The 6542-nt window shown below is 37.1% G+C and overlaps 1 protein-coding gene across 2 annotated transcripts in view; it reads left to right on the top strand.

Annotated features, from left to right (window-relative positions):
• The first annotated feature begins 5995 nt into the window (after positions 1-5995).
• Positions 5996-6542, top strand: part of CCDC102B (coiled-coil domain containing 102B) — a 201378-nt gene continuing 200831 nt past the window's right edge. The window contains exon 1 of one of the 2 annotated variants that reach the window (XM_039839876.1): positions 5996-6165. The gene's annotated coding sequence lies outside the window, so the exon portion shown is untranslated. The remainder of the gene's footprint in view (positions 6166-6542) is intronic. The other variant, XM_039839886.1, reaches the window with a different exon arrangement.

The following is a 6542-nucleotide window of genomic DNA, read 5'->3' as shown; positions in this document are numbered from 1 at the left end:
ACCTTATCATCATTGAAGTTTTTTTGGAAAGATGTTTAATAAAATTTATAGGCCTAATTTGAGCATATTTTTATTTTTGTACTTCTGGGATTTAGATGAAATTATACATTTTTATTTGGCTTATCAGCAAAGTTTCTATTTATAATGATTTGGGATATTTAAAAATTCATTTAAAAAATCAACATATACATCTTTATGACCTCATTATGTAGGAATGACCAAAATACAAACACCTTTCGAAAATACATATTTTTAAAACTATGAACCCCAGTTTTTTTTTTCTCTCTCTTTTCCTATATTTTGTCAAAGTCAATAGAAATTATGCCTGGGAAATAGGAGATATGTAAAGAAAATATTAGTGCCTTTATTTAATTAGCTGATGGTAGTACTTACTTAATTTTTATTTGAATTAAACAGATATTTTTGTATGTCTTTTGCTTTTGCATTAGAGTTTAATATTCTCAGTCATGCTCATTCTCGACCAGAGGTGTATTTCTTCCCACAGTGCAGAGGTGCAGTTTAACTCTTCAATTTCCAGAAGTTTGAAATAATAGAGATTTGAGTTAATTAATGTAATGATTATTTTCTACTTTCTCATAGGAATTTAAAAAAATTTATTGAACTACTTTGGTGTATCTCATATTAATTCTGATTTTTAAGTATCTATTAAGAGACTTCAAGTCTGGTTAATACTGTGATAATAATACATGTTATAAAAATTTAAAGGCCAGTTGCATACAATACTTTGAGAATTCATGACCCATAATTATGGTAGGCATGATATTATTTTTATTAAATAGTATGTTTTGCAATTTGTAGAGATCCTTATAACACGAGAAAAATAACTTTCCACATGTATAAATTTTTATTTCTCAAGTTTTCCTTCAGTGAAATGAAGTGATCTAACACAGGCAGCAATTTGGGGTCATGGGCAAACCCAGATCTCCTAGGACTTGATTCGCATTTTCCTTCAAACAGTAGATTATGCGATGAAGCATTGCTATTTGTGTAATTTTTATTTCATTTTGTTCGTAGCTGAGATTTATTACCAAAATATGGCAACCCTTTACAATATAAAGAAATAGCATCTTTTTCTCTCAGTGTACAGGTAATTCTTTTTTACAAGAATTCTGAAAATAGATTAGCAAAAAATAAGAAATTTTGAAAATAGCAAAAGTCATGTTATGTTGAAAAAAAATTATTTTTAAGCCTTAGTAAGTAGTAGTTCGCTGTTGCTGCCAAGAATATTTATTAACATGAATCAGGACAAATATGCATTAAAGAGGATTAGTTCTGTCTTGAATGAAATTATTTAGCAAGGTTGTCCAACAACTATAGTTCGAGGATTCAGAAATCTAAATCATCTTTGTAAAATTAATTTTTCTCTATGTGGACTGTTTTTCTTCAGTATGGTCAACAAGGAAAACTGTAATTTAATATAGTTCCTGACTGGAAAAAGTACTTTTTACCAGTGTAGTGAATGTTGAATTGTGTGTTTTCGTTTTTTTCTGGAGAACTAACAGTGCTTGTCCTTATCAGTTTAGATGTGTCAAGGAGCAGCTTTTGTGTTTCTGTGTATGTGGTTATCCCAGAGTGGACGTTACTAAGAAAAATTAATTACAACATTGTAGAACTGAATTAGAAATAGGGTCCCTGCGTTAGAAATGGGTTTTATAACATTTTTGTGCTTATTCCTTATGTTGATACCTTAATGTATACAGACTACACGAGTGACTATGTCTGAAAGGTGTGAGTAGAGAGAGTGTGTGTGTGTGTGAAAGAGAAAGAAGAGAGAGGGGAGAGAGAGAGAGGAGAGAGGAAAGAGATTAAGGCAGTTCATGTTTCAGAAAGATAAGCCTTTGGGATGGATCTAGTCTAATTTCCTGACCATACATACAGTGTATGGGGAAATCAGGCTTGGAATGATGGAGTCACTTTTTCCAAGGCTACAGCTGGATCCCAAGCTAATAATGGTTCCTAGCAGAGCTAAGCCATGTCCTAGGCTCATCTTTCCACTACTCCCTCCCTCTAAACAGTGGATCTCATCCGATAGCAACCTCAGGGGACATTTGGCAAAGTCTGGAAACGTTTCTGATTGCCATAGCTAGGGTGTGCTCCCCTTCACTGATGGGCAGAGGCCAGGGAGGGTGCCAAACACCCTGCAGTGCACAAGACAGCCCCGTGTAACAGAGTTATGTGGTCCAAATGTCCGCAGTGCTGAGTGTCGGAAATCTGTCCAAAACGTGAAGTACCTCACACTGCTGTTAACTAAGGAAAGAACAGTTAACCGTTTACTCTGCCGTGAGCTTGTCAGAATCCAGTGGCTACATTTTTAATCCTAATTGTATAACATGTCTGATTATTTGAAAAGAAAGTGTTTTTCTCTAGGTCATTTTCTCATAAGTAGGTATTCCCAAGGGGAGTTCCAGAAGTGTCCAAAGTCTCACAAAGATAAATTCATTATACTTTCACAAAATCTCACGGAGATAAATTTATCATATACTTATTGAAGCATAAGTAATGTGTCCAGTTGTTTTCATCAGGGCCTGAGTGTCAGGTGCCAGAACGAGATCACAACTACAAAGCGACTGCTTAGAGAGGCAGGAAAATAAGTTATGTCGTCACACTGGGTCATGCCTACATTTGCTTGATGTTCATATTTAGAATATAAAAATTTACTTTTAAACTACTTCGTACACACTGTAGTTAGGTCTGTGTAACTTCTTTTAAAAAATAATTACTACCCATGACAGCTTAGATTTATTTGACCGATTTACTGTTTCAGACATGTTATATTCGTTATGCCCTAACCGTTAGAGTCTGTCTGTGCGTTATAAGGTCCGTTTTATAAGTGAGGGAACTGAGGCTCTGAGGCGTAACCCTCTGAGTGCCAACATCTGAGGCTTGAACCCAGGTCTGTCTGTCATCGAGACTTTTTCTTTTTTAAGTATGTTATTTGTAGATGAGATTTATTTCTCTTTTACGATTTTTATTAACTTTTCCCTCAAGTAACAAAATATTATTCAAGTTGGCCTTGTGTTACAGCTTAGACTTTTTCATAGAAAATACACATTGCGTTCATAAAGAAATTCGGGACATTGTAAGATAATGATTCCTATTTCTAACATAGTGAGAAGGGGACATTTTTTCTGTAATGCTACAGTAAGATTCACATATTGAATCTTATTCACATATTGAATAAATATGAAATTGATTCATATTTATCTCACCGATATATGTAGGTAGGCTTAAGTTTAATAAAAGATGGTGGCTTCCCAGCTCTTCTCTTTTGATCAATGAAGGATGTGTTTGTAAAATCATAGTGTACTCTGTGATTTTGTACATACACGGTTCTAATCTTGTGATTTAAAATCATCTCCAGTACATTTGAATCAAAACCAAAATTGGTTTCCTTGCAGGAAATGTTTAGTTATTGAAACAGTTATATGTTGCATTACAATAATTCTACAAATATTGGTAAAGCCATTAAAATTGCTGTAATTAAAATCTAACAGTGCAAGTGTTTCAAGGAGTTCCTAAGTCCACGGAAAATCTTTTCTATTTGCCTTGCTTTGTCGGCATTTCTGTTTTTCTTACTGTGTCGCTAAGAGGCACATATGTATGATATTAGTGCTATTAATTCTCTCAATTTATAAAAGTAGGGGAAAAAACCCCAGAATTTAAAAAATCACCGTACAGTTATTCAGTGTGTTTTAAAGGTATGTCTTTAAATTTATTTTCTCAACAACTCGCCCAATTCTGAGATATTCTCATCATTTTTGTTTTCTTTAATGCTTTCGTAGACCACTCATTCATCCATCCATGTATCCACTTGTACCTCATTCACTTATCCATTCATTTATTTGCTTATTTGCAAAAGATTCAAAGAAAAATACGATATTATCTCCTTAAGAAATTCACAGTTTGCCGAGGAAACAGACATGTAAATAAGTACACAAGTGCAGCCTTAGGCTGTAGTGTTAACTCTTTTTGTGGGAATCAAGAAAAGCCTCACGGAGTTGGTGAGGGAGCCCTGTCACGCTGGGAGGAGGAGGTTGCCATGGGAGTTGGCAGTTTCATGGTTTCTTCTGGACGCCCCAATTAAGCGATGAGGATCTGGAGTAAAATCAGTTCGGATCAACATTTAGTCTCTATTGTTTCTGCAGTTCGATACTCTTACGACCTTCTGTTGGCCTAGAGCTCCCAATCTAATAAGTAAGGCCACCGGAGAAAGCCCGTGACAGTGCACAACAGGATCAAGTTCTCTCTTCCTCACATCTCCAAAGCCTGCCGAGGTCAACCGTGGTCTTGGCTCCTTCTGCCATTCTCAGCGTGGCTTCCCTCTGAACCACGCCTTCATCATCAGTTAAGGAGTTCTTCCTCATCTTCAGCTGCCTGTCCTTGTTGGAGGAGGGAGGAAGAAGAAAGACGTGAAATGGACTTGCATCCATGTCAGGAAAACGAAATTTTCCGTAATTGCTCATCAAGCGGATTCCTTTCAGGTATCACCAGCAAAACTGTGCCACGCAGCTAAGTGTATTTGTAATGGGCGTCTCAGCAACATTAGCTCTTTTTTTTTGTTTTTAACTGACCATACTGTTGCCCCAAACAAAAATAAAAATTCATTTTATAGGGAGGATGCAGAGAAGTAATCGTAGGTGAGCAATGGGAGCACCTGATATTTAGAATGAAATTGGAATCCACACACACAAAATCAGCCCTCATTTTCGTGTGCTGAGTGCCTTACGATATTGTCAACTTGCCAACAAATTAGGAAAACTCCGAGGCTGAATTTTCTCTTCTTTTTTTCTTCTGCTCCCATTACTTGTTATATGTAGTGTTAAGACAGTGAAGATGTTTCTATGTGTGTGTGTGTGTGTGTGTTTTCAGAGACGGTCACTTTGGTGTAATGAAGCAAAGAGATGGCATGTTACATGGGCTTCTTGGCTGGAGAGAGCTCTTTCAGTATTTTGACCATGAAGGACAGGAAAATGATATCTACAAGGAGAACGACCGAATTGAAAGTGCAATTCATTGGCATAAATGAAATTGACTAAAGAATTTATGGTGTTTACAATATAAAGGGAAAATCTAGACAAAGGGGAGAATTCAGAGAAAGGGGAGCGAGCATGGTGGTTGATCCCATTTCCTAAGGAGACGGAGGAGGGGGAGCCTCAAGGGGTCACTTTACGTTCTCCTGGAGAATGTCACCCTGTCTGTGGCATCAGGGAGTGAGGAGGAAGGATACTGTTAAGTAGAAAGAGATGACAAAGATTCTTCAGTAAAGAATAATCCTCCCAATAAAGAAGGAAGGAAGAATAAAACAGTTCAAAGATCTTCACTCCCTGACTTTCAAATGCTGCTCTCATGCTATGTGTAAGGAGTATGGTGACTGCTTTTCTGCCCTCTCTTTCCTCTGGGCTGTTAGTTTCAGCCAGAGAGGCTGTCTTTTATGTGGTCTGCCATCACTCCATCATTACAGTTCCTGACAGCTGTGTCGCATCACTGGAGAGTCACCCCATTCCACCCCCATTCCCAGGGAGAGGGCCAGAGAGCCTGCGCCTCCCAATTCCTGCCAACGTGACTGAAATCAAAGGTTTTCACATACAGTTTTCGTGTCATGATTTGTATACTCAAATCTTTGATTAAATATGTATTTTTCAATTTTTTGGACAGGCAATCTTATAAAAATTAGATTGAAGTCATATTTCCCGTGTTCCTGTGATCTTGGCAGATAGACACGTTTTTAGTTTTTTTAAAATTCTACCATTTTATTTTTTCTATTACTATTACAAGTTATACCTATTTTTATTAAACATTAAATAAACTTGTGGGTGACGGGGTGGGTGTTTTCTTCCGTTTTCACTCACAGTATATAGTTTCAGATGGGTCGTATTCCAAACCATACTTGGGGAACACTGAAAAGTGTTCATTTTGGTCGGCTCCCTTGTGATCCACAGAGGGTGTGGTGGTATTGGTTTTGATAAAACTCCACAACCAATGGGAATCTTTTTCGAGTTAGTGCGGAGTGGCCTTAATGCTGGAAATAATCCTGTTGGCCAGGACCCCAGAGCGATACTGATGAGAAAAGGGTGCAGGAAGTGCTGTTGTTTACGCATGCGTCTGTAACCCTGAGCCGTGACAGCCGCCCAGCAAGCCCAGAGGGTAAGATGCTTAATAACCTTGTGGTTTTCTACTTAATTTTTATATTTTCCTGCTGGGGCAGAGCATGTGTTCTCGGAACAAAAAAGGACAGTTGCTTGTAAGATGCAGAGCAAAACTACTGTAGGTCTGGGAAGCAGAGGGATTTAGGGTTTCTTGTTAAAGTGAACTTGATTTCTTCCCTCCCTCTTCCGTTTCCTACTGTTGGTATTATTTATCCTGACAGCTTGTCATACATTTCTTGTCTTTAAAAAAAAATATATCTGTATACTAAACAAAACTCAGGTAAGAAGTTCAACTCTAAATTTAGACAGTAACATAATATGTTGATATTAAAGCCTTGTTTGGGAGTTCCAAGTAGATATGAGTTAGTCAATGTG

The sequence above is a fragment of the Pteropus medius genome, unplaced genomic scaffold, assembly GCF_902729225.1.
Source record: "Pteropus medius unplaced genomic scaffold, Ma_sr-lr_union100, whole genome shotgun sequence".
Classification (NCBI taxonomy): Eukaryota; Metazoa; Chordata; class Mammalia; order Chiroptera; family Pteropodidae; genus Pteropus; species Pteropus medius.
This window is presented reverse-complemented; position numbering and strand designations above follow the sequence as displayed.